The 27,834-nt window shown below is 48.5% G+C and overlaps 1 long non-coding RNA gene across 3 annotated transcripts; it reads left to right on the forward strand.

The window, feature by feature from the left end:
* Positions 1–1,171: 1,171 nt before the first annotated feature.
* LOC111765925 (uncharacterized) lies at positions 1,172–16,495 on the forward strand. Of its 3 annotated transcripts, XR_011648642.1 has the most exons (5): positions 1,172–4,181; positions 4,797–5,533; positions 11,206–11,263; positions 11,952–12,238; positions 16,166–16,495. It is a non-coding gene; the product is annotated as an uncharacterized lncRNA (long non-coding RNA). The 3 variants fall into 3 exon arrangements; XR_002798127.2 differs by having other exon boundaries at positions 1,172–5,533; XR_009185522.2 differs by lacking the exons at positions 1,172–4,181; positions 4,797–5,533 and having other exon boundaries at positions 5,537–11,263.
* Positions 16,496–27,834: the final 11,339 nt, after the last annotated feature.

Raw genomic sequence — 27,834 nt, forward strand, 5'->3', positions numbered from 1 at the left:
CTGTTCAGACTAGTCAGAAACCTTTGTACACACGCTACTGCCAAGCAGCTGTGTGAACTGGGCAAGTCCCTTATCCTCTCTGGGCCTCATTCTCCTCATCTTAAAACAACAGGGATGATACCACCACCAGCCAGCATTTACTGCCAAGCACTTTGCTTGTATTAAGCCACTTAACCCTTTCACCACCCTGTGAGGAGGTACTATTGTTTTCCCCATTGAGGTTTTTATGTTGCCCAAGATCCGGCAGTGAGGTAAAAATGAAAACTGACTTGAAAGAGTATCTCAATCTTGTTTTTGGTAACAAAGCCCTTGTTTAAACCACAATTCATACAGAATCTCAATGCAGAAATGACACTGGATTACTCTCTGGAGTGAGATAGGGGCAGAAGCTAAATCCTCTTCCCTGCACTGACCCTGCAGGCCACACTTTGTGCTCTAGGACAGTCTGAAAGCCACAAAACTCTCCGCGGGCGCCTCCACTTGAAATATTCTGTGAGTGTCTCTCGGCCAGGGGTCGCTGAGACTTGGAAGGGCTGGGACAGAGGGCGGCCGGCTCCTGACCAGTGCCCTGCCGCCTGCCTCCTGCCACCTGCCACTGAGCCTGGGGTTAAGAACTTGATCAGAACCTGCCTGCGGAGTTCTTCTGCAAGGTTAATTCCCCCAAATTAGCCTGTTTTCTGGGTGTGCAAAATCTCCACCTAGGAGAGTTTGGGGCGCTTTTGCTGGGGAAAAGACCTCAGATCCTTTCAGAAAGCGGCTAGACTCTCCAAGAGTGGCAACGCCTACTTCTTAGAACAAAAGGAATCAAAGCGGTGACGACGATTGGCAGACAAAGAGCAGAAGCTTGAGTCCGGGCGGGCTGCGCGCACCAGCCGCTGCGCTCCCCGCGGCCTCCCTGCGCGCGCCACGTGGCACGTTCCAGCGCCCGGGGCGCCGGCGGCCGCGGCTCGCCCGCTCGGCAGCTCCAGGGGCAGCTCCAGGGCGGCGGGGAGCGGCCCCGCACGGGCAGCCCGGCCGCACGGGAAGGGAGCGGCAGCCGCACTCTGGCCCCGGAAGCCGCGGGGTTGGAAGAGGCGGGTGGGGTGAGGAGGAGGCGGGTGGGGTGAGGGACACCGGCGAGTCCAACGCGAGTCCCCACCCCCGCTTTCCAATCCCGCCCCCTTGCCCTGCCTCAGGCCTGACCAGCTGGAATGCGTCCTTCCTGCCGCCTGGAGTCCCACAAATCAGGGTGTACCACCCTCTACTCCCACCCCAGCTTTGTGCTGACCGACAGTGGGACCTTGGGCAAGTCTCTTAAACTTCCTAAGTCTCTGAGGGTTTAGCCGTCAGTCCTGTTGGCTCTCTCCTCGCCAGGGTCCGTGTCGTTTGTAGGTCCAGACAGGCACCTATCCCATAGGAACACGATAGCGCGAACTTGGGTATCTGACTCCTCCCCCGCCTCCCCCTGGCAGGACGCTTACTCCAAACCTCCTCTCTGGCTCCTGGAAAGTGCCCTGTGACCATTGGTGGGAGATAACCGGGGGTCCCTTCTGCAGTGCACAGTCTCATGTTAGCCCCTGGCAGAGCCTGGCAGCCAGTGCTCTGGGGAGGAGAGGAGGCAGCCCAGAGCCCAGGCTGGGGGAGAGAGGAATCTCCATTTTCCAGTTTTGCCTGACCTGCTTCTGCTTTATTTCAGCCAGGGGCCCAGTGCCTCAGAAGCACCCTGCCAGACATTCTTGCCATTTCACAGGAGGCATGATGTCCTGCTTGCCCAGTAGACTTGGTTTATGACATGACTTCCTAAGTTGCTCCCCTTCGCTACCCCAGTCACCCTTTGTGAGCCAGGGCCTCCTTCTCCAGGGTGCTTAAATGACCTGGGAATGAAGGACCCTTTTGTTTTTCTCTCTGAGGCCACACTGGGCTGGAGACAACTGCTCTGAGGTCAGAGGCCTGTCTTGAAGGTGGGTTTTTTGCTTGTTTTAACCACTGTTTTATTGTGTGGCTGTGGCTAAGTTCTGTCCCCTCTTTGAGCCCCATTTTCCCATCTGCACATTAAGTCAGTGGTGTTTCCCAGAGTCTCACTGATTTTCCAGAGGTACCTGATAAGGGATTCACTCTCAGATTCTGTGGAAGAAAAGTTCTGCTAAAACAAAACAAGAGTTTGAAAAACTGGCCTAGATGACCTCATGTCTGTGTCAAGGAATTTGTCTGCATAGTTCTCCTATTGAACCTTTTCTTTAGGCTTAACTGCTGCAATGTCCCCAGGTCTGTCTTCTCCCCTCAGTGTCACCAGGCTGAGCCCTGCACTGAGTAAAGGGTCCTCATCAGGTAAGGAAACTGCCATCCTAGGATGGACCCAAATAGAGATAGGAATTAAATCTTTCCTGCCCCAGTTTTATTCTTAAGAGATGGGCAGAAAAGACAGGCCTGCTGGAATTGAAGAGTATTTCTATGTCCATCCTCTCTCCCTCCCTTGCCTGGGCCTCATCTGTCCCTGACTCCCCTTACAAGATAACAACGATAATCCTTTACTTGTATCAAAGCTCTCCCACACTAAGTTCTTTCATTTGACACTCACAGTCAATTTATAACAGGGGGAGGGACAAGGATTATTTTCCCCTTTTTACAGAGGAAAAAATTGAGATGCCCAGGAAGCAGCTGTGGCTCATTCAGTTAGGCTCCCGACTACCATATGGGAGGCCCTGGGTTTGCATCCCAGGCTAGCCAATGTGGTCCGCACGTGGGGAAGACCTGATGCAGCCAGATGACCCAACAAAAAGGGAGACTAGCAGACACAGAAAAAACGTTCAGTGAATGGACACAGAGAACAGACAGCAAAAAAAAAACAAGCCACAAGGGGGGGATAAATAAATCTTAAAAAAAGAAAAAAAATTGAGATGCAAAGAGATGAGGAGACTTGAGCAAGGCAACAAAGCAAGTTTTTGGCAGAATTAGGTGAGAACCTTGGTATCCTGATAATGGAAGGTAACCGGGACTCCCACCAGCTGGGAAATGGCTCTGAGAGGTGTGACATGGTGAGAAGGAAAGATACACTTTGAGCTAATCTGCCCCCTTGAACCTGGTATAACAGCCAAAACAGGCCGTGGCATGGAAGGGTGGGCATGACTTGCCGTGGTCCCCTAACCGCTCTGACCACTTCCTAGGGCTCCTGAGAGATGGACACAGGGTCCTGGCAGTAGTGAGCCTGAAGTGGGAGGGCCCTGGTCTACATTTCCATAACCCTCTTCCCATGCAACCCTCCACTCCGGCAATGAAGAGGGGGGGGGTCTTTGTCCATGGCATGTCCCTGACACAGGAGTACTGGGGACACAGGCTGTGTAAGCAGAGTGTCTCCCTGCCAGCCAGATCATAAGGCTCTGAGAATCTCCCCAGAGTATCACTGGCAGCTTCTTAGCTTCCTCGTATTTCCAAGACTGGCCCGGGAAATGAGTAGTCTAGTCACACTTGCCGCATTTGTAATCCCTTCTGCCTGGGAGCTACTTGGGAGTTTACAAAGTGTGTTCACACCAGAGGCCAGTGAGGTAGGCAGGGTACATAGCAGGTTTATCTTCATTTTATAAACGATTCCACGTGGGGCTCTGGGAGGGAGGTGACTTGTACAAGGTCACAGCATGTGACTGGAAGACTCAGAACAAGAACCCCGGCCTGCTCCTGTGGCAAGCTGAGGCCCTGCTTTATCAATTTCCCACTCTGCCTAAGGGGGTTCTTCCTCTGCAAAGGCCAGACCAGGGTATCAATTCTTATTTCCAGCCTTGTCCGGTGACAAGCTGCCCTCAGAATCAGAAAGGAGAGGATCCTGTTAGGAAACAAAAGTCATGCAGCTGATTTGGGAAAGAAACACTTTCCATGCCCTGGTCAGCCTGAGCTCACTGTCCAGCTCAAGGACCAGTTCCCTGGGGGGCTTGGGTCTCAGTTTCTTCTCTGAAGCTGAGATGATGGACTAGAATCACTAGTGAACACCTCATATCAGTATTGCCTGGTAAGTTTGTACAAAATTCAGGTTCTGGAGCATCACCCCAGTGCTCTTGGGTCAGCTCTGAAGGAGGGGGTGTCTGTTGGAGTCACACTGATGGGTTTCTGGGTGATGCTGAGGCCCAGTGACATCTGCCACCCCAAGACAGCATGGTCCCAAGGACCTTTCCTGCTATGACATCCTATTACGTGAGGCACCAGGAAGTGTGGTAAGTGCACCCTGACTCTCTGATTATTTCCTCCCATGTTTTACTCTTTGTAGTAGAATCAGGGCTCTAGGTGTGGAAAAATATCCTGAACAGATTACCGGAGTGCAGTACCTTCAGGAAAAGCACAAGGACAAGAAGGTCTGGGAGGGGCAGGATTTCACATTCCCACGAGGCCGTGAGGCAGCTGTGGCTTCTCTGGATGTCCACGTAACGGATGTTTCCCAGGCCACTGGTCTGGGGTAGATTAGAGTGACCTGGTCTGCAGTGTGTGTTCAGTTTAGGGGGGGCACGACCAGCTCAGCCAGCCTGACAGGCCCCAAACCACAGTTCTGAACTGGAAACAGAAGGGGGTGTCATTTTCTTAACACCCTAAAACCGTAAACCTTAGAGGTGTCATTACTGAGTAGGGAACACTGAATGAAGAGCACTTTTCAAGGGAGGGTCTTTATTTTAGCTTTAGATCCCTTTTCCTGACCACTTTGATTTCTTAATTTTGGCTTAAATGTCCCATTGAATCAGCACATTTGCCCACATACCCTCTTTATTGTCTTGGGAGGAAGAGGACATTAACGACATGAAAAGAAGAATTTCTAAAATTTTATTCCGCTTTGGTAGGTCAGCCTGGACTTGGAGACTGAGCCAGTTCTCTTCAGATGGTGAATCTGCACCCCATCCTATAGAAACAGTCCTGACGCGATTGAGCACTCAAGACCTGCTCTACGCTGTGCTAAGACGATCTCATGTCATCTTTTTGATACTCTGTGGGAGAAATGCTTTTATTACTACCAGGTTACAGATGGAGAAACCAAACTCCTAGAGAGGTTAAGTGTCTTGGGCAAGGCTACCCAGCTAATGAGAGATGAATCTGAGATTCCAAAGCTCTTGCTCTTAATGCTATGTTGAACTGGAGGATATGCTGGAAGATTTTAAACCACCAGGTGAAAAGTAAGATGCACATTTGTCTTTTATGCTTCCAGCTGAGGAATTCCTAGGGCCTGCTGGTCAGGTAGTAAGTGACCTATTAGTTTCTGCTTTCCTTCCCCATCTATGCTGGTCCTGAGAGCCCTGGCAGCAGCCACCTAAACACAGAGCTTCTCTCCTTCCTCTCTTCAGTCATTTTCCAGATGCCCCCTTCCTCTCCTCTAATGCAGAGACAACCTGTCTGGTAAAACCGCCCAAATCTGGCCAGAATCATCTGGAAGAGTTTAGCAGGCAGGCAGGAAGGCCAGCCTGAAATTGAATTAGCTGGGATTCTGCCTGAAGCTCTCACATCAATTGAGCAACACAAACCACTGCCCCATGCAGAAAATAGACCTTGTCGGGGCCACTGCTGCCCCTATATGCAATAGAAGGTAAGGCTGTTATAAAATTTCGTGTCTCCTGTAGTTCTGGATCGGAAGTAGGAGAGGGCACACCCCAGCTCAGCAGGTCTGGTCTCTGGAGTCCCCTGAACCTGGGCCCCCTAACGAGGAGCTTTCACAGCCCCCGTTGGCTGTGAATGAGTGAGGCCCTGTTGGGGGAAGCTCAGAGCACTGCAGCCTGAGCACCTGGATACAGTCCTCTACTTTGCCCCTTACAAGGCTCTGGACCTTTGTCCTGGGCCTCCCCAAAACCTCAGATGTAAAATGAGGATAATTGTACCAACCTCTTGGGAGCTGTTGTGAGAATAAATTATTTGGTATATGTGAAGTGCTTGGCAAAAAATAGTAAGTGTTTTAGTCAGCTAGGCTGCCAAATGCAGTATACCAGACATGGGTTAGTTTTTACAGCGGGGCTTTATTAGCCTACAAGCTTACAGTTCTGAGGCCATGAAAATGTCCAAATCAAGGCATCATCAGGTGATGCTTTTCTCTCTGAGGACCAGCTGCCGGTGATCCCGGACTCCTCTGCTACATGGCGGCGTCTGCTGGTCTCTCCCTTCTCTTCCCAGTTTCATTGCTTCAGCTTCTGGCTTCTGTGCCTTTCTCTTTTTCTTCCCATATTCATCCCACTTATAAAGACTCCAGTGAGAGGGTTAAGACCCGCGCTGGGCCATGCCCCAACTGAAGCAACCTAATCAACAGGCCCTGCTTACAGTAAGTTTATTCCCATAGGGATGGGCCAGCTTTAAGAACATGATTTTCTGGGGTGTATACAGTCTCAAACTACCACAGTGTTACAAAACAGTCTGCAATCCTCATCATCATTCCATACTCAGGTTCCCACTTTCACACTTTAAAAACTCAAAACCAAGTACCATATGTAATATTCTTTATTTAATACTTTATTTAAACCATCTTTAAATAAACTCACTTTTAAAGCTAAGCCTCCTCCTAAGCAACAGTATCCCTGAACTCACAGGAACTGGACCCCAAACTCATGTCCAGGTTTCTGGGGATTTTAGTTCTCCAAGGGCTCCTTTCGTCGACCCCAGGCTTGCAAAAGGAACTGCTAATAATCAGCTTTTCTAATTCTCATCCCCACCTCTCCCTGGAATCTGTTGGGCTGTCATTCATGTATATTTTTTTCCATATGCATTGCTGTTCCTCAGGCTAGAACAGGACACCAAAGCTTTTTTTTTTTTTAAGATTATTTTATTTCTCTCCCCTTCCCCCCATTGTCTGCTCTCTGTGTCCATTCGCTGTGTGTTCTTCTTGCATTATCCGGTGATACTGGGAAACTGCATCTCATCTTCGTTGCGTCATCTTGCTACATCAGCTCTTTGTGTGTGTGGCGCCACTCCTGGGCGGGCTGCACTTTTTTCACGTGGCTCTCCTTGCAGGGCACACCTTGCACATGGGGCACTGCTCTGTGGGGATGCCCCTACGTGGCATGGCACTCCTTGCATGTGGCAGCACTGCGCGTGGGCCAGCTTACCACACAGGTCAGGAGGCCCTGGGGATCGAATGCTGGGCCCTCCATGTGGTAGACCGTTGCTCTATCAGTTGAGCTATGTCTACTTCCCTATTTTTTTAAACAAACCAATTTTATTGATACATATTAATACAGCATACACTTCATCCAAAGTGTACAATCAGTGGTGTTTAGTATAATCACATAGTTGTGCAGTCATCACTTCAATCATTATTCAATTATTCAATTATTAAAGCCTTTTCATTATTTCAATAATATAATAACAATAATAGAATAGACAAATGAGAAAATTCCTCACCTCTCAATCTCTCCATGTTCTCCGTACTGTACATAGCTGCTATTTCTGGCTATTCTTGCACAATTATTTATTTGTTTATTAAGCAGTTTTATTGCATTACAGTCACATACCATATGATCCATCCGAAGTGTATAATCAATGGCTTTTAGTATAATCACAATGCTGTACATGCACCATCTCAAAAATTCTAGAACAATTTCATTACTCCAAAAAGAAAGACTCCACACCCCTTAGCATTCCTTCCCCAGCCCTACACAACCACTAATCTAACCAAACCTATTTTAATCCTTCATCCCCATTCAGCAGCCCTCCTTGCTCTCACCTTTGTTATCTTGACTCCACTGAGGATATCAGGCCCAGTTACTAATCTCAGGGGATGACACCCCCAGCTCAGGTTCTCCCAGCTAGACTGCCTCAGGGTTCAAGGACAGCAGTTGAATTTTATCTCCACTGGTTTTAGACTCATCTGCTTGCCTGCTTACCCTGCTCACTGATCTGGAAGTACCTTTTGTCTGGACTAGTAGAGGGAGCTGCCCAAATTTTGTTTTATTCTTCTGCATAATGACCTGTTAGGCATTCCTTCTGACCCGAGAGCCTCTTCCCCTCTCCTCATGTGGGCAAACAGGGAGGCGGTAAGTCTCCTTCAACTGCAAGCAGAGAAGGCTGAGTTCTCTTGGGACCCTGCTGTGGGCAGAGGAGAGGATGGGAGTGGAATTCCCGGAGACCATGCCTGGGATACTTTGCATTTCTCTGATCCTGCCCCACCCGGCTGCACCAAGAGCTTCATAAATGTCCATTTAGAAAGTCTACTCTGCTGGCTGGCCCCTGTCAGAAACAGGAAAAATGGGAGAGAGTTGGGTATAACCTTCAGAAAAAGTATGACAACATGATTTCTTTTATTTCATGGGAAGTAGAAAAAATGTATATAAAGCAAACCTAGAAATCTTTCCTTAAGAATGGAGGAGTGGTTCGTTTATTATGTAACTTTACTTTCAGCCTGTTCATGCCTCATGGAATCCAGAAGAATGTACAAAATAGCCCTTCAGGTTTGAGTTGTGTCTTCCAGTCCAGTCAAAAGTTGTTAAGGTTAGAGGTTCAGAATAGCTCCTTCTACTCTAGTTGGCACATCCCTGGGCTCTCCTCAAGCTCTAGGCTCTTCACGCAAGGCCTGAGGGTCACCCTGTTACACACACCCTCCACCCTGTTTGGCCCTCTCTCCTTTCATCTCCCACCCCCCCACACACACACTCCCTGCTCTTCAGACTTTCTCAGCCCACTGCTTCCATTCCCGGGTCCTGCCTCTTGTCCTCAGCCTCCAAGACGGGTTGTCGGGCATTCGGCTGCCTTGGGTTCTGCTCTGCCTGGGCTGGGACTGTGGTGGGGACTGGTGGGAGAGATGGTCCTTGGATTCTACAAGGCAAGTTGACCTTGTTGTCTGCTTTGTGTCTGCTGCACTTTGACAGGCCTATGAGAGCTCTTCTCTTGAGTTAGTCTAGCTTTGGAGGAGAAGACAGGGGAGGGGGTGGGCATTAGATGGATTTAAAAACCCATTCTACCCTGTTCATGTATTTAATTATTTGGTTAGAACACTAGATTTCATTTGTTCATGGAATGTATTTCATTGTACTGGTAATTCTCTATTATAAATGAGATTCTTAAATAGTTGTTCCAGCTTGTGGAATTCTGGGGCGGGGTGGGGGAATTTCCAGAGCAGTGATTTGGTGCACTCCCCACAAGATGTGACCAGTTGGAGATGTCTGTGACATCAGCTCCCACCTACAAAAGTCCTCAACATTGGCCTAGAACAGCCTCATACGGCAGGAGAGTTAGGAGATACACAGAAACTAAAGTAACAATAAAATAATAGTTATTATAATCAGACCGCTGCCTCAGGGCTACGCGCTGTGCTGGATGGTGAGGGCTGAAAAACAAATAAGACGTGGTCTCTGCCCTCACAGGCTACAGTCCAGGTCACTTTCACTCAGAATTTCAAATGTCCCTTCAAATCCACCTTCTCTCCCTGCTGACCCCGACTGCTGACCAGCAGCGTGCAATCGACATGTACAGTGTGATTGAGGGCTAGGTTCTGGCACCTTCTGTGACTTAGGGCATTCTATGTCCAGATGTTGTGCACATGGTGTGTGTCTGCCTGTCCTTTCACATTTTCATCCACATCAGTTCTGTTTTTTGCTCCTCAGCTAAATTCTCCAAGATGAGAAGTATGTTTATTCATTCAGATTGCTTTGTGCGAGGATCCTCTCAGCCAAACACCTGGATCGTATTTTGATAATGATGATAATGATGTTGACCAAAGCTTGATAATTTAATTACTTTATAAAATGTGTCTCGTTTTTTGAAAGAAAGCTGACTGGAGCCTAACGACAGCTGCAGACAGAATTCAGAAGAGATTTCTTTGAAGAAAATGACAAAAGGGAAGGATTTGCAATCTACCAGAAGAGAGATCAGTGCTCCTCTTGGTAGTTTCGTCTGCATTTGGTACTGTCCAGGTTACCCGAGGAATGACACAGTGTCCCTTTAGGCCTCATCCAATCTGCTTCTGTCTGTCATGGCCCAAGGCCCATCAGTCCCTAACGACTGCCCTTCCTGCTCTCAGGCAGGCCTGAGCTTCCTTTGTGAGTCACTCTTTCAGCAGCTGTGACCCAGGCAGCATCCGAGTGTCACAGTGCAACACTTCATCAGTCGCCTCCGTGTTCATCCAGCAATTTCAGAAAGAAGCTGCAGATATTGTTCTGCCTATTCACAAGCTATCCTGCAAAATAATAGTGCAGTTGCTTGCAAAGCTCAAGAGTAATGCCAGGCAAAGAAGCTCTTGAGATACTCTGTTGGTCAAGCTGGATGCTTTTGACAGCAGCCTGCCAGACCAGCCCAGGCTGCAAGAAGTCTCTTGTGGAGGTTCCTGGACTCCTTCAGGCCAGGGTTGATAATTAGCTGGTGTGAAGGCTAAGAGGCAACTCTGTCCTTCCAGCTTCCATGTGTCTTCTCATCTCTGGTATCCTCGGGAAGAGTTTGGCATGGCTCCCCTCAGATAAAATGAGCAGCAACCACAGTGCACATTTATTTTTTTTGTTTTTAAGATTTATTTTTTATTTTATTTCTCTTCCCTTCCCCCCCATTGTCTGCTCTCTGTCTATTTGCTGTGCGTTCTTCTGCATCTGCTTGTATTATCAGGCAGCACCAGGAAACTTCGTCTCTTTTCTGTTGTATCACTTTCCTGCGTCAGCTCTCTGTGTGTGTGGCGCCACTCCTGGGCAGCCTGTGCAGGGCAGCTCTCCTGAGGGGCACACTCCTTGTGCATGGGGCTCCCCTACATGGGGGACACCCCTGCATGGCGCGGCACTCCTTGTGCGCATCAGTGCTGTGCGTGGGCCAGCTCCACATGGGTCAGGAGGCCCTGGGTTTGAACCGCGGACCTCCCATGTGGTAGGCAGATGCTCTAGCTGTTGAGCCACATCCGCTTCCCCACAGTGCACATTTAGTGATAGAAGAGTCTCTAGACCCTTTTTTTTTGAGGTAGCAGAACCTGGGAATGAACCTGGGACCTCATATGTGGGAAGCCGGCACTCAACCACTGAGCCACATTGTCTCCCCTATGTGGGTTTCCTCATTTGTTTTGCTTGTTGTTTGTTTTTTGTCTTTTTTAGAAGGCCCTGGGAACTGACCCAGGACCTCCCACATTGGAAACAGACGCTCAACCACTTGAGCCACATCTACTCCCTAGACCCATTTTTCATTACAAGACTTTCTGCAGCTCTACAACTACCCTTGAAGTTTGCCTGGCCATGCTCCCATCTCTGACCTGAGCAATACTATGAAGAATATTCTGGCAACCTTTGCATTTCTTTGTATCTGCAGTGTTCACCCTCCTTAGCCACAGACTTTGAAATACCAGCTTATGTGGAAGTGGAACTGGGTAAGATTATATTCTCTGCAAATATTGTACATACAAGGCAAGAACCTTGAAAACCAATTCCAGAAGTGATAAAGAAGAGACAGGTGGAGAAAAAGAAAAGGGAGGGAGGGAGGGAGGGAAGAAGGGAGAGTGACCAAGACTGAGCCAGAAGTATAGAATTCGTAGAATGACACTGGTTCCCAAAAGGGAATCATTATGCCACTGGTTCCCACCCAGGGCCCAGGGCCTGCTTTTGGATTGTGAAGGCATCATGGGTGTGTCCAATAACCTGGGTGTTGTCTCTGCTTTTAACCAGGTTTCAGCTTGAGAAACAGAGAAGAGGGAAGGGGGCTGGTGGAGGGCAGGGGAATATGTGAGAAAAAGACCTGAATGTGAAAAAAAGGAATTCTCCATCTAACACCTGAGATTTGCCCCAGCCAGCAAAACATTAGTTAAGCACTGTCCTGGGTCACCTCGTGCAGGGCCCTCAGACACCCTGTGGAAGTTTCAACCTGACAGTCTCTTAGTCACCCAGATTTATATTTCATAATCCTCAATTCATAGCCAAGGAAGGGAAGGATGAGGGCCTTTTGGTAACTGCAAATAGCCTGGACCAGGGATCCAAAGGAGCCTGAGTTTGGTGCTGGCTCAGACTCCAGCAGTATAATCTGTCTTTCATTTGATCCCTCTTGGATCCAATCTTTGGCAGATTTAAGGTGGCTTGCTGGCTGAAGTCACTGATGGAATGGAAATTTGGAGAGCAAGAACCAGACCACAGCAGTCCATTGGCCACAAGAAGCCACACTGCAGACTGTCCTCAGTGCAATTCAAGTCCTCATTTATTACTTACTCTTCCCTGTGGATCACCCGCTGGTGGAGGCACACCGCTTCACCACTCTGGTGGGAACAGATGGTCTGATGTGATGAGAGCATCGCAGCGTCGCATTTGAATTAGAGGATCACAGTTGCCGGGGCTGGAACTCCTTCATCTTACAGGTAAGGAAACTGAAGCCCAGGGAGGAAAATATTATAGTTCTTGGTCCACATGTTTCCAGGTTATGAGGTTCTCTAGGGCAAGGTCTAGGTTTTTGAAACCCCAAGGCCTAGCAGAGGGCTTGTCTCTAGAAGATACTGCCTCAGTGTTTGCGAAAGGAAGGAAAGAAGGGAAGAAGGGAGTGGGTACTTGCCCAGGGCCACATGGTAGCAAACCGATGTCAGAGCCGGACCTTGCCCAGGCCATAGCTGTCTCTGCCTCGCTCTGAAGGCATCCTGGCTCTTGACATCACCAGCACTCGTCAGTCTTTCAGCAGGTCAGGCTGGCTGTCCTCATCGCCAGAAAATGTCAACCATACCATCAGACCCCAAGGCACCTGCTGTTCCACAGCTGGCCCAGGGAGACTCCACAGGTCTGCAATGTGAACATCAGAGGAGCCAATAAATGCTATCTCAACTTCTCTGCTGGAGGGTCTAAGTCTCCAGGGGTAGGGCATGCCCAGCCCCGGGCTGGAGGGAATGGAGCCCAAGAAGAACCAATATAGAGGTCCAGGGCGCAGGCTGGATGGCATGAGCCTAAGAAGCCACCCTAGCAGGGCATCTGTGCAATGGGGCTGGCAGAGGCAGAATTCTGGAAAGGTCATTGAGGCTTGACCTGGGAAACAGAGGCCCTGGGAGCTCAAGTTTAGCCACTCAGAGCAGAGACAGACTCCAGGTGGGATTGGTTTCTTCACAGGACAGAATGGAGGGAGGAGAGGAAGCCGGAGCAAGTCCCCGAGGCAAAGTGGTGCAGCTGCAGATTTGTTTCTAGGGTGGCAGCAACAGCCTCACCCAAAGTTTGTTGAGAGGTGGGGGGAAGGGCGCGCTGTGAGCTCTTAAGGGAGCCGAGCCAGTCTGCAGTCTGGAAGAACTGAGCCAGTCTGGCTTGCTCTGTATTGCCTCAGACCCTGCTCCACTCTCTGCCAGCACAGGGATCTACCTTCCCTCTGTCCTTTTGCACTGCTCCACTTTGGGGGTGGGGAGGGGCCAGAGTTGGGTGTAGCCTTCTTCTCAGCAGCCTCTGACCTCAGCACCTTGCCAGTGAAAGGTGGTCACCTTTTGCAATATCCACAGACACTTCCTTGTTATCCCCCATGTCCCAGGATTGGTGCTGGGATATACCTGGGGTGGAGCTTGTGTCCTTTCTACAGGGGTCTCAAGATTTTGCTGCGGGAAGTGGGGTACATTTGAAGACACCCAGCACAGGGCACTCCAGGGCAGGCTTGGTTCCCAGTACATGCAGTGAGTTGTTCAGAGGAAGCAGGGAGCCTCATGGGCAAGTTGAGTTCCTGCAGGAGATGAGGCTGGAACTGAAAGGGCAGTGTTACAGGTTGGGATGGGAGTTTTGAGTAAAGGTACTGCAGCAAGAATACATAGGGTTTCTGGCAGGGGCAGGAGATGGTGCAGTGGCAGAGGGAAGGAAAATTTTAAGGGCAGCCTCAGAGTCATAGGTGAAGGACAGTATTTTCCAAGCATTTTTTAGCAACAGAATTCTTCTCCCAGCAAAACCTTGTTGAGAACATGTCAACTTGTTAAAGCAGGACTGCTCTCTCCCCTCAGCTTTTCCCCGACCCTGATGTTATCCCCTAGCCCCACCAAGGCCAATGAATGGAACTTTACAGCTGGACTAGTTCAGCCTCCATATTGGATTGGCCGGGAAACCAAGGCACAGAGAGCAGAAGGGACCTGCTCAAGCTCATATGCAATCAGGATCGGAGCTAGACAAGAATTAAAGTCTCTCCTTCCAGCTCAGAACTTTTGCCATCAGACCTTGTTGACTCCAGGAAGGGGCCAAGCAGGAGGGACCTTCAGCCAGGCTAAGGGATGTGGGTTCCTCAAAATGGGGAGTCAGTGAACACGTTCGAGCCAAGAGTGCACTGTTCCTTTTTGGCATTTCAGTTTAATAAACTAGCCGAGCCTGCAATCTCTTGGTGTTTTTTTAAGCCTATGATTGAGAAGACTAGTATATTTGAATCATCTGAGGAATATCTCCAACAAAGCAGGGTCAAAGAAACTGGTGGGGATGGTGGTTTGGGCTCAAGAGGGACAGATGTCATTGGTTAAGTTTTTGGAAAATAGCTGAATTGTTGGCAAATAAATTTAGTAGAAGAATTTGTGCTTCTTTAAACTGCTGCAGAAGTTGTGCCTGTGCATTCATTGACCAATGATGTGGCTTTACTTAGGAAATTAATAATAACTTAAAAAGCCCCATCTTGAGCTCACAAATAATTCAAGTAACTGATAAACAGCTTCGGAAGTGAAACAAAACCTTCTGCCTTCTGTCTTCTCTGGGGTTTGTTTTGGCCAAGGCTCCTTCCACTAGGCTTCTACCTGTTTCACAACAAGTTTTGGTTTCATTTACCTTGTGGTTGAGAAGGCTAGCTAGGACTTGTGTGAGTGAAACATTTAAAATGGGTGCTGCGTGTACTTATTCTCCCCACCCCCCTTCTTTCATATAATCAAGCTGAGAAATGCCAATTAGAGAAAATCGGCCACTTCCTGAGGTCTCAGAGTCAAACCACCCCTCCACAGTCATCCAGAGAGCTGCTCTCCCAGGCCCTGACTTCCCTTGCACCCCATGCCATATTACACTTGTGTGGCACTTTACAGTTTGTAAAGAACTTTCAAATGTATTCTCTTATTTGATCCTCACAAACATGCATAACACAGACCAGGCAGGCATTGTCCTTGATTTTAGAGATGGCAAAACCAAGAGTCAGAGATGCAAAGGGACTTGCCCAAAATGGTGTGACTAGTTAGCATTTATTCAACGAATAGTTGTTGTTTTGTGTGTTATATATATCTATTTGTGAATGATATTTGTCGTTAAAGCATGAAGCCAGATCTGCTGACTGCTTCCTAGGACTCTCTTAATAGCACTAGGCTATTTCTCCCAAGGATATAAATAAAAATGGATTTTCCACTAGAAACGGGTCAAATGACTTACTACAGCCATAGACAATTCAGAGCAACCTGGTAAATCTTAAATGAATCATGCTTCATTTGAATAACAAACCAGAGGAACTCTGAAGCCTGCAGCAGAAGAAATGGAGTTATACAGTTGGGGGAACTCGTTTATCGAGACCAGTGGCTATTAAACATTTTTAAAGCACAAAATCCACTCTTAAAATAAAATCTTACCAGGCAGTTCAACATGAAAGCCTATCAAAGCTACAGAATAGGAGGCCTCGTTTAGCATCTTTGGAAAACCTTATTTCTAGATGAGGAAACAGGCTCCAGCGCCCGGGGAAAGGTCCTTGGGTGAATCAGGGCCAGAGCTGAGGCTGGACCCCCAAGCCAGTGTTACTTCCTTTGAAGAATCCTCTTGAGTGAGTTGGTTGTCCCAGCTCACTCTTTGGCCATGTCACTGCTGCTCCCCTATTTCTCAAGCACACCCTATACTTTCTAGTCTTTGCTGCTCAAGCAATTTCCTCTTCTCAGACTCCATTTCCATCTGTGAAACTTGCATTTTTTCTTCTAGTCTTACTTAGCTCAAAGGGTCTCCCCTCCCCCTTGAAGCTTTCCCTAAGGATCATTACTACAGAAACCAGCAGTCTCACTTATGCCGCCCTGGAGAATCTTTGGGCATCACTGGACATTCTGCTTTGTCTTAAGGACATTTGGGGCTCAATCCCATCCCCGAGAGCTCTTCCTTCTTGATGACAGGGGCCTCATCACAGAACCTAGCACAGTGTCTTCTTAAAAGACTATGAAGCTCTGGGCTCAAAAGGTATTACTCTAAAACAGAATTGTTGTTTTTTTAAAATATAGGATGGATGTCCAGGATCAGTCTCATTGCTGAATACTGAAGTCCTGGCTAGAAAGATTATTTTAAAGCTAAATAAAAGTCCTCCTATCTTGTCCTCATCTTCATTTTTGTTTATCATGCAGCTCACACAGACGCTGTGCGATGATGGACCTTGTCCAGGGCCCGTGGAGCTGACAGTCCCTGCCTTCATGAGCACCGGCCCGGGAGCCAGGCTGGCCTGGGCGCGCGTCCTGCCCGGCTGCTTCCTAGGCAAAACACGTCCTCTCTCAGAGCGTCTACCCTCAGCCCTAGCACTCGCCCACTCTGGGGGATGCAGTGAGGAAAAGACAGGGTATATGGAGAAGCATTCGTAAACTGCAGACTGCCTTGTTGGCCGGCTTATTGAAATCAGTGGGAAAAAATTTTAATTCGGATTTTAAGATTTTAAAAAATTGTATAAAATCAAATACCAAATAACTGGCTTATCTGAATGTTTCTCTTTCCTATCAGTTGCTTTGGTGTTATATAGTCATAGGCTTCCTTCTACCCACAGGTTCAGCCCAGAGGGCCTTGTATTTGCTGCTCTGGAAATCAGCTCACTCTATCCTATTGACTCCAGTTAAAAATATTCAAGGCTTCCAGGGAGGTTGGAAAGAGTTTTTTTCTTCCTATTGGAAGCCTTCTCTTTCTCCAGGGCTGCAGGTGGGGAGGCATGCACCTTGGGGGACCCTGGATAACTATGAATGCGGAAGAAACTTGCTAAGTAGCCCTGGAGTTTTCAAAGTCCTTCACAAAGTATTCTGTGCTTCAAAAGCTTCCTGCAAGGTCTTCAGAGCCGTATTTAGCTTCATCAGCAGAGCCAGATCTCTTGGGGGCTTCCAGGATAAGCTGGGTGGAAAAGGGAGGCTGTAGGTGACCCTGGACAGTATTCCCAGGACTCGAGACTCCCAGCTGCTTGGCCAATTAAGAAAGCAGGAGAAACCTTTTACTTTGCACATACCAGCTTCCTGCACAAAGAGAGGTCAAGTGTAGGGGAAAAAAGAGCCAGAGATGCCAGTGTTCTGGGCAGGCAGAGTCTCACCCGAGGGTGCTGACTCGGAAATAGCAGCTGCTTGCCCCAGGAGGCAGCAGCTGTTGGCACAATCAAAGATCAATTAAAACATGTCATTCTGGTTTGCTCTCCCAACACCACCCCCTCTGGGGCACTTCCTCTCACTTGCAGCTTCCCCCAAAGAGTTCTTTACTGCTGAATTAACTTAGAGCCCAGGGGCCTAGGAGGGAGCCGCGCTGTACTGGAGGGAGGGGCACTGCACCAGCAGCCCGAGACCCAGGGCCAGCCAGGGCTCCACCGGAACTATTCTTGGGACCCTTGACAGGTCATTCGCCTCTCTGGGCCTCAGGTTTTCAACTGGGAAACCAGTAACTTGTTGGGAACAGTTTATCATCCTGGCTGCTGCTTCAGGAGAGTGTATGTGATCACTCTCGGTAAACTGAACTGCTCTCCAAGTGCGAATAGTTCCTATGAAAACCAGCATAGACACGTGACAATATATTTTCAAATCCACTTAAAAAGTAATGCTTTCTGGGAGGCAGATGTGGCTCAAGTGATAGGGCTTCCACTTACCATATAGGAGGACCTGGCTTTGATCCCTGGGACCTCCTGGTGAAAAAGAAGAAGAGAAAGTGTGCCTGCGTGGCGAGCCAGTGCCTGCGCGGTGAGCTGAGTGCCCATGTGGCAAACCGAGTGCCCACATGGTGAGCCAGTGCCTGTGCAAGTGAGTTGTGCAGCAAAATGATGATGCAACAAAAACAAAAGAGATGAAGGGGAGAGTCAAGGCGAAGTACAGCAGAAACCAGGAATTGAGGTGGCACAGCTAACAGGGAACCTCTTTCCCACAGCAGAGGTCCACAGGATCGAATCCCCGTGAATCCTACAGGAGAAAAAAATGAGAAGACCAAAAGAGAAGTAGATACAGAAGATCATACAGTGAAAGGATACAGACAGCAAAAACAGCAGGGGGTGGGGAGGGGGAAAATAAATAAAAAAAAAAAAGTAACCCTTTTCAGTTACAAAATAGTTGGGGGTGGGGGTGGGGGTGGGGGCGGAAGACAGCTGCAGTGCCTGAGGTCCTGATCTCAGCTGACACTGCCTCCCTCTGGCTGGCGTGGGGACTGTAACTGGGCACAGGCAAATGACTGGGGCAGAGGGTTCACGGAGCCTCTAGGGGAGGGGTGCCCGGCTGCACAAATAAAAATACAAGACATTCAGTTAAATTTGAATTTCAGGTAAACAGAGTTTTTTAGTATAACTCTATACCAAATGCGACATGGGACTTACATATACTAAAAAATTGTTCATTATTTATCTGAAATGTAATTTCCTGGGCAAGTCTACAGGATGCCTGGGCAGCCTCCAGCAGGAATCCAGCACAGAAGGAAGGATCTAAGTGCCTCTTGCGTTTCCACCAGGCCTTACCCATTTCTCCAGGAGAGAGCCCTGCCTTCAGGGTAGAGTCTCCTCACTCCTCAAGCTCTTTGGATTAAGACAATATGGCCTGTCTTTAATAATTCAACACAAATGTTTGAGGACCTCCTGTAGGCAAAAGAACATTGCCTAAATGTGCAAAGCAATAGAACTTGTCACCGTGGATTTAACTTTGGAGAGTGTTGAGGAAGGCAGAGGGGACCAGACTCCAAGCAGACAGGGAGGAAAGGGCTGGAGGGTGTTAGCTGGGGAGGAGGACAGAGGCAAAAGCAACTGAATGAAAGTGTTTCGGGGGCTTCCCATCACCCCAGCACAGCCCTTGCCCCACTGACTGGGTGCCTTAGGACCCAGCTGTAGTGTAGGTCTTGCTGTATGCAACTCTTCGCTGCAAACTCCACACCTTGGAGGCAGTCATGCGTTTTGGCCACAGGCTTTTCCTTTCAGTGAGGTGAAGGGAAGCCAGCAGTGTGAGAATCACCTCAGGCGATGCTCAGCTGAGAGCAGCAAATTTGATATTCTCTCTTTCAAATTGTCACTAGCAGCCCAGAAGTGCACACAAAGGAGAAAGCAAAGTAAGTTGGCTGCTGACCCTGCCACATCCTAGATTCAGCAGACACTTGCCTGTGCCTCTGGAGCCTGCCACCCTTCTTCCTTCCCTTTCTTCCTGCTTATACTCATTATTTCCTGACCAGCTACCATGTGCAGGGCCCTCTACCTGGCCCTGGGGGAATACAAGGTGAATCAGACAGTCTCACTGTTAGGAGGCTCACAATCAGGGGTAAGAAAGCTAAGAAGGGAAAAGGATTGAGGACTGAGAGATCATACCTAACCAAACCATCTGGGAAGGCTTCCTGGAGGAACCAGCATTTTGGCTAGAGCCTTGAGGAATTTGGACAGGGAGGAGGTGAACACACCCATCAGAGGAAAGAGGTAAAGAACAAAGGTGAGGAAGGTGGTCAGGATGATTTCAGACCATCCCCAGGTTGGCTTCGGGGTTCAAGCAGGGGCCCAAGAGAAAGGGACGTTTGCATTGTCCTGGGATGCTCAGAGCGGAGTTCTGGTTCACTTGTTTGCCTTTTTTTCTCCTTTCTTTTCTCTTGAGTGCTGCTTTCTCTCTTGGAAGCTCATCTATAATTCAGGCAACCACCTTCAGAGGTAGCAGGTGTTTCTCTGGGATGAAAACACCTAGGGAAGCAGAATGTACAAGTGGAAAAAAGCATGTCACAGCACAGCCAGGCAGAGAGCTGGGTCACAGCAAGGGCAGGAGGAGGTGGGTTGACATGAGAAGACATGGCCGTGAGTGTTGTGTTCATCCCAGCCCACAGCACACATGAACACACACAGCCCCACTGTCCAGAATTCCACCCTTAGAGTACCTTTCTTTGAGTCTTAATAGCTCCTCCTTCAAGACTTCCATCTTAAAATGCTCATATCCTTGAGAAGAACTATCTACCTTGAGTTCCTCAGAAAGCAGAGCCTGATGTAAACGCTTAAGCATAACTGCTTTATTGGGAGTGCAATCCCAAGGAGCAGGAGTAAGGGAAGAGGGAGTGAGGCAGACGGCTTCTCTTCAAGCCAGCCCCGATTTGATATTGACAGCAGTCCCTCATTTCATGAGACCATCTTCTGGAAGCCCACACAGCAGCCCTATAAGCCATTCCTTCTTGGTTTGGAGGAGGAAGAGAGAAAAACTTATCTGCTGGCTCCCCTCTCCTATTGGAGGTGCTTGGCCCCTGGGGCATTATTCGCTCCCCACCTCCAATCTGCCCATGCAGTGAGCCAGGCAGGCCAAGGGGCATTTTTGCATCAGGATCCACAGAAAAGCCCCACCATGGGAGGTAAGTGGTGAAGGGCATGGCCTTGGGATTGAGCCCAGGTGAAGTTTGCTGGAAGCCACATAGAGTTGGCCTCAGAGGTGCTGGCTGGGGCTGAAACCAGGGGACAAAGGCTCCACAGATGGGAGAGAGCCTAGAGGTTCAGGGGACATTCCTGAATCTTATTAGTAGCTCTCCCTCTTAGTTTCCAGGTAGCTCTTTAGAGGAGCCTGCTTGCTGCCACATTGCTGAGGGCAGGGGTGACACAGGTTGGAGCTGGCGGTGGGTGGAGGTGCCAGGAGGCCAACGGCAGAGGGGAGGGTGGGTATCAAGCAAGCTGGCTTCCCCACACTGACCCCAGTTGAGGTGCGGCTGTGATGTGGTGATATGGTTGAGGTGCGGCTGTGATGTGGTGATATGGTTGAAGCGTGGCTGTGATATGGTGATATGGTTGAGGTGCGGATGTGATCACCGGGAAAGCTCACTTTGTGGCTGCTCACCTTTGACTAGGAAGCAGCCCAGCCTCGGAAAGCAAATATTACCTCCAAGCAAAGACGAGACATGAGAGGAACCCCTGAGAACCCAGCATATCAATGGCTCTTTAGAAAGAGAATTTTGGAAGAAACTGGTTTAGATGAAGAAAAAGGAAAAACAAATACTTGCTCTCCATGAGGATGAGCATAGAGGTAGGATTTTCCATAGATGGATAGTTTTTCTACGACCTTCTCTCTGGCCAACAAATGCCAAGAATGAGGGTCTGTGAATGGGGTAGATTGAGTTTCCCAATCTGATTTTCTCGTACCTGTCCAGAGATCCCAAATTTCAAAAGAGAAAATACATTGTTTTTTGAAACAGAGTAGTGTTCCCTTCTCCAAAACACTCAGAAATGTAAAGCCTTTTAAAGCTCTAAAGAGGACCAATTTGAAATGCTGCGCATTTTCAGTCTGTCAGTGAAAGTAAAACCAGTCCTGGATTCCATTTGAATGGTACAGTGTTTATTTAATAGTTTTCTCCAGGAGCTCTAAGCTCTACTGTATGTAAACACATCCTTATTTTCCCCAAGGAAAATAGGTAGTCAGCATTATTGGCCCAGTTTGGCAGTCAGAGAAGCAAAGCATGAAGGATTTGTCCAGAACAACACAGCAACCGTATTAGGCATAACTCTTCTCCATTCTCTGTCATCTTTGTTAAGTTGCAGGTTCAGAATAGAAATTGTTATAGAGACCCTCATTTAAGTTCCATCGTTGTATAGGAGGAAAAAAGAGAAGCAACAAAGATCTCTCATTCAGGGGCTAGAGCTCTGTTTTTGCTCCCCTCCTCTGTCCCCTCCCCCTGCAGGACTGAGCAGTGTGCTCAGTACTTGTGGTAGACAGGCCAGCTCTCCACCAGCCCAGAGGGGGCTCCCCGGGCCTCCTGGTACCTTTGTCCAGAATCACAATGTGGCGTTCGCTCCAGTGACCTGGTGTGGCTTGTGCCACGACCTAATGATCCTTGCGTTCAATTCCCCTTTGTTAAGTGCCTTCTATGGGCTAAGTCCGGAGCTGGACACAGAGTGGTCACATGAGGCTGCACTTGGCAGAAGCAGAGGAGGGAATTGTTCGGTGCTGATTTCAGCGACCGCGGTCCCCAAGGCAGGTCAGTGCAGGAAGCTGCCTGGTCTATGGCATTCTGGTCCCAGGGCCTGGGCACAGGGAGAGGGCAGCACAGTACCGTGCCAAGATGCCCCAGCTTTGGTTCAGACGCCAGCTCTGTCCTTACCTGTTGCCGGTCTTGGGGATGTTTAACTGTGCTGTCCTTGGGCCTCCTCATCGGTAAAGTGAAGGTCATGATCTCTACAGTGATGCATCACACTGTATGTAACGACACATACAGTGATGTATGATCACTGCTACTACTGGTTTAGTTTCCGGTGTCTCTTGGGGATCCCAGGTCATTAGGCTTCCCGTGGTTCCCTCACCACTCCTGCTTAGGCTTGTGTCCTCCAGCGAGGCCTGCTCAGGTGGACAGTTACAGTCATTCTGGAGCATGTTCCAAGCACACCTTCTGTTCCTGCAGGAAAATCAGGAAGCTTCCCGACGACGGGGTCCAGGCCCCCCATTCTGCAGGGTAGGGTGGGGTTTGGACACTTTCTGCATGAATTTCTTCAGAAATCTGAAAAGGCGAGCCTGTTGCTAGTGAGACAAATGCTTCCCTTCTTTGTCTTCCCCATCAGATGTTGTCTATTAGGCTTGGGGATGGGGGAAGGGGATCAGGTCTGATTTCCTAACTCACTAGGTGGGACTCCTTTAGGAAAAAGATGGTCATGGGGAGGAGAACCGCTGTAGTTTCTGGGAAAGATGTACCACTGCCTTCACCCGCTCTCCCCAGCTCTCCCCAGGTCTCCCCACTGCTCCAGCAATTGTTCAGATGCCAGCACAGCTCACCTTGACCCTGACAGCCAGGCCCTGATTCCTCTCCCAAGACCCATCCCCACGGGGCTGCTGTAGATGAACGGTGCAGCCTTGTCCATTTGTGCTAGTGTGTGGGACACACACGCTCATACACACTCCATGCATGGACGAAACACAGATAGTACAGATAAGTGTCATTGGTGCAAGAGAAGGATGAGAGTGTCCATCTTTCACTGGCAATGTGGACAGTAGCTATAGGTTTTTTGTTTCACAGGTTGTATGAGACACTGTCTTTCCATCTATGTATTGTCAAGTTTTGTTTTGTTTTTAAATTGTGAGTCTCTGTTTTCTTGAGTTTGAGGGATATATTAAAAAGGAGTGTGTTTTTTGTTTTTTGTTTTTAATTTATTTTTCCCCCCACCCCCCCACCACCTGTTGCCTGCTCTCTGCGTCCATTCGCTGTGTGTTCTTCTGTGTCTGCTTGCATTCTTGGTGGCACTGGGAATCTGTGTTTCTTTTTGTTGCGTCATCTTGCTGCATCATCTCTCCGTGTGTGCGGTTCCACTCCTGGATCGGTTGCACTTTTTTTTTTTTCCGCACAGGGTGGCTCAACACGGGGCACACTCCTTGTGCATGGGGTACCCCTACATGGGGACACCCCTGCATGGCACGGCACTCCTTGCATGTGGCAGCGCTGTGTGTGGGCCAGCTCACCACATGGGCCAGAAGGCCCTGGGTTTGAACTCTGGACCTCCCATGTGGTAGGTGGACACTCTATCGTTTGAGCCACGTCCGCTTCCCAAAAGGAGTGTGTTTTTATTGATGAGTAAGACTTATTTAAAAAAACAAAAAAGCAACAACAACAAAAACACCTCATGAAGCTCTTGGCAAATTTAGAAAAGGACAGTAGTCAGGTGCATCCTGCCCATGTTGGTATGTTTGCACTGTAGACACTAAATTGTAGAGATAACTGTAGAAGATGGATGTTTTTGAGCTGACACAAAAGGTTGTGAGTTTGTGGGATTTGTCCTGCCAAGCAGATCAAAGAAAAATGAACAATTATGATAGCAAGCTCTTCATCTTAAATTGATTCATAAGCATCATTAGAAAACTTGATATTTGTCTAATTTAAAAGATTCTTTTTTTATTTAATAAGAAATATATTTATGCCTGTTATACTTCTAGTTAACCTAATACAGTGTGTTCTGGGAATCACTTTTTCCCTCAGTCATTGATAATTCAGTAAACCTTTATTCCATTGCAGAATTTTCTGGGGCCAGAAATTCTAGAATTTCTGATAATTTTCTTTCAAACAGCATTTTCAAGGAAGGCCCATGACAACCATGTGAGGTAGGAAGTGCACCATTACTAATAACTGGCATTTGTGTAGTATTTTATCTTTTTCAAAGCATATTCGCACACCATCTCTTTCAGTTGCCAGAAAAGGTAAGTTCAGAGAAGTGACTGAGTTGGCCGAAAATACACAGGTGTTTTTAATTCCGAGCTGAGACTAGAATTCAAGCAGAGCTTTTCCCCAGTGCCATCCTTTTTCTTCACAGACAGGCTTAGGTTTTGTTGTTCCATAGCTCCCCAGGGGTGGAAACTGAGTGAGAGGCAACGTGGGTCTGGTTGAAGTGGCAGCACTATTGCTGACCACAGTCAGAGTGGACCACAAAGGGCCACCTGGAACCCAGTTATTTCCCATGCTATCTGTGGTGGGCTGAACTGCATCCCCCAAAGAGAGAATGCTAAAATCTTAACCCCAGTCTCAAATGCAACCTTTTGGAAACAGAATCTTTGAAGATCTATTAGTGAAGACAAAGACAAACCGGATTAGGGTGGGCGCTAAGCCACTCTGACTGCTGTCCTCATGAGGGGAGAAGACATGGCTGGACTTTGGGAAAGACAGGAGAGGACAGAAGCAGAGGCTGAGCGGCTGCAGCCCCGGCCAGGAAACGCCTCGGGTTGCCCCGGACCACCAGGAGCCAGGAAGGGGCAAGGACGGATTCTCCCCTAGAGGTTTCAAAGGGAGTCCGACCTTGCTGATACCTGGATTCAGACTTGTAGCCTCCAGAACTGTGAGACAATACATTTCTGTTGTTTAAAGCCAATAAATGTGTGGCCATCTGTTACAGCAGCCCAAGGAAATTAAGACAGTCTTCCATTTGTGTGACTCTGAAGCTCCAACAGCCATTGTGTTGTAGGTATCACCTGCGCAGATACTGCAAACTCCGTATCTTTTTAAATAGCCTGAAAATATAATTAGGTTTCAGATCTGTCAGAAAATGGATTGACTTAAATTGTACTTCTGACTGCCAGCTGAAGGGATCAGTTGCCCAGATGAAAGCTCAGGGACAGATGGATGGTAGGAGAGAGGACTCGAAGGCCCAGATCCTCAGTCACTGACCATGCACGGCCGTGAGTCGTTCTCTCTGAGGCTGCTGACTGTGACTGGTAGCCTCAGCCTTCACTCCCATCCCAGGACTTTGTGTACAGACATACAGACTCTCTTCCCCTGTTTCTAACTCCCTCCAGAACTGCAGTTTTCCAGACTTGACCCAGCCCTATGTCTTTTCACCTCATTGCCATACTTTCTAGGTCTCTCCTCCCGGCATGCTTCAAGAGAAGGGAGCCAGGTAAAATAAAAGGTCAGACTTTTCAAAGGTCATGGCTTTGGGGTCATGGCCAGAATGGACTGCATCCCAAGGGGACTTGTTTGTACACTGGCCTAATGGCTCCTGACCATCCAAAAGTCCCATAACTTATTTCTACTCATCCTTTAAGGCTCGGTTCAGGTGCCACCCACAACACAGAACTAATCCCTCTCTCATATGTAGCCTGAAGTGCTCGCTCCCTGGAGCTCATGCCTTGGTTGTCTGTGTTCCCATCTTATCATCCAGATAACTGAGCAGCACGAGGCCTAGCATGCCCAGGGTCCAACCCGAGGGTCAGTGCAAGTTCAAGATGCGGTACTGAATGAAAGTCATGTGCCCCGAAATGTCAGGGTCACAGGTGCTCTTCAGCCAAACAGGAGTTCAGTGCTTCCCTGAGCGGAAGGGAAGGCAGGCTCAGCCACGAGAACCGGATAGCTTTTTCATGATGGGACCGTGTTGAAGTCAGCTTCACACCTACACTACTGCCGTCTTCTTCCTGCTTCCAACTGAACCTTTACCTTGGTTTCTTAGTTGTTCTGTGTTTTCCTGGGTAGGTTTCAGTGCTTCTAGGTACCCATTTCACCCCCTGCACCTTCCTTCTCCCTCCGTTCAGCCCTGGTCCCCACACCCTGGAGTGAGCTCACTCTATGACTGTGGGCTGCAGAAGTGCAGACTCAATGACCTTCAAACTCCCGGGGCACTTGAGAAACTTCCCACGGAACTGAGGCCAGCAAAAGCTTGGCTGGCCGTAGGCCCATCAGTGAAGTTCACCACACCACTAAATATCTCAGAAGAGTGCAACTCACAGGACACTCTTTAGAAACATTTTCGGTTCATGTTTTTTAAGAAGGGTGGAAAATAACTCACAATGAGCCCATTTCAGCTGCTAAATATTGCTTATCCACATAAATACCTTCCGTAGCTGGTTTCACGCTAGTCTCTGGGTTCTGTAAAGGTGTTAGATACTAACAGTGACAGTGGAACGTGTGCTAAAATCCAGAAGGCTAGCCCTGCCAGGCCCCAGACCCCACTCACATCTGCCTCCACAGTCTCTCTCTCTCCTCACCCGTACTCCAGACCCTCAAAAGCGCTTTTGGGCAGGCTATTTTAAAACTGCAGGTTGAGCTGCTAGTTCCTGACACATAGTAGACAGCAGGTAGCACACAGTTCTTCCTGGGCAATTCACTTAGAGCAAAGAGTGATCTTTTTTGAGGCTTAAGAATATCAATATGCGGCTGCTTTGCTAAAGTGCTTTCCGTCTTTCACAGTCAGAGAAATCTGCTCGCCTTGAGCTAGCCTTGCATCTCTCGTTAAGAGCTAATTTTAGAGCTAATTTGGGTTCCATTAGTATATGGTTCTGTTGCAAATCTGACATTAACATTGGCGGCTTGATGAGTAACGAAAGGAGGAAAAGCCTTTTACCCTAACTGCAGCAATGCAGGCGCATATGGTGTCATATTTCAAGGAACAGATTTTTGTCTTTCATGCCATTTTAAAGCTGTTTCCCTCTGAAATTACCAGCTCTAATTTAATGCAGAACATGCCTGGATGTCATTGCAGAAATCTAGTTAGTGAGAGATGGCAGGTCCCACAAGTGTGCAAAAACAGTGCTCAATTGCTCAGTATAATGTCTCCCAAATCCATGTTCATGGACTGGAAATCAGCCACTTGTAAGCATGGGGTGCTTTTCCCAGGGGGTCTCCCAGTCACCTTCTCTCACAGTCTGTTACTTGGAATCCCAGCCCTGGGTGTTGGGGGTGGGGATGAGTGGGGGGGGTGCCCAGGTCTTCCTTCCTCCCCCCTCTGCCCCTGCCCTTATAATGAGAGCGATTTACCGTCCTGTGTCCAAGGTTGGGACTTTGCTCCCACAGACTTAAATGAGGGGAAGCCAGGGCATTTTCCACTTCACCCCACAGCCAGCGATACTTCCACTGAGATTCAAGTTTCCAGGGTGTGTGGCCTGAGTCCTACTGGCTAATTTGACTTTTGCCAGTAGCTGCTGGATGACCCTGCTCCCTGAGCCTCCATTTCCTCACCTATAAAGCGAGGGAATTCTGAGATTCCCCGAAATCTAAACTCAACAGCTCCTAAGAGTACCTTGCATTCACCTAACTTGTTACGCTTTCTGAAGATTTCTTTCATGTTTGCTATGTCCTACGGTCATCACAACACCCTGAGAGTCAGGCATTCTTCCAACTGAAGAGGGGCCGGGGTGGTCCTTGCCTGGGCTCGTTCCTTCCGCGCAGCAGGGTGGACGGACACACCGAACTAGGCTGGGAAGGAAAAGAGGTTTTATTGGTCAGCGGAGGGCAGGAAATCGAATCAGTCTCAAATCTGCCTCCCTGTCAGGTTTTTCTATAGCTTTTATACAGGTTTAAAACAAAGAGAATTAAGCACAGATACGATTTGAAACAAAGAAAATGAATTGTAGACTAATCGTTTCTTTGAAGGGGTTAGAGAGTTCTTCTC

The sequence above is a fragment of the Dasypus novemcinctus genome, chromosome 4 (genome assembly GCF_030445035.2).
Source record: "Dasypus novemcinctus isolate mDasNov1 chromosome 4, mDasNov1.1.hap2, whole genome shotgun sequence".
NCBI classification, from domain to species: Eukaryota; Metazoa; Chordata; class Mammalia; order Cingulata; family Dasypodidae; genus Dasypus; species Dasypus novemcinctus.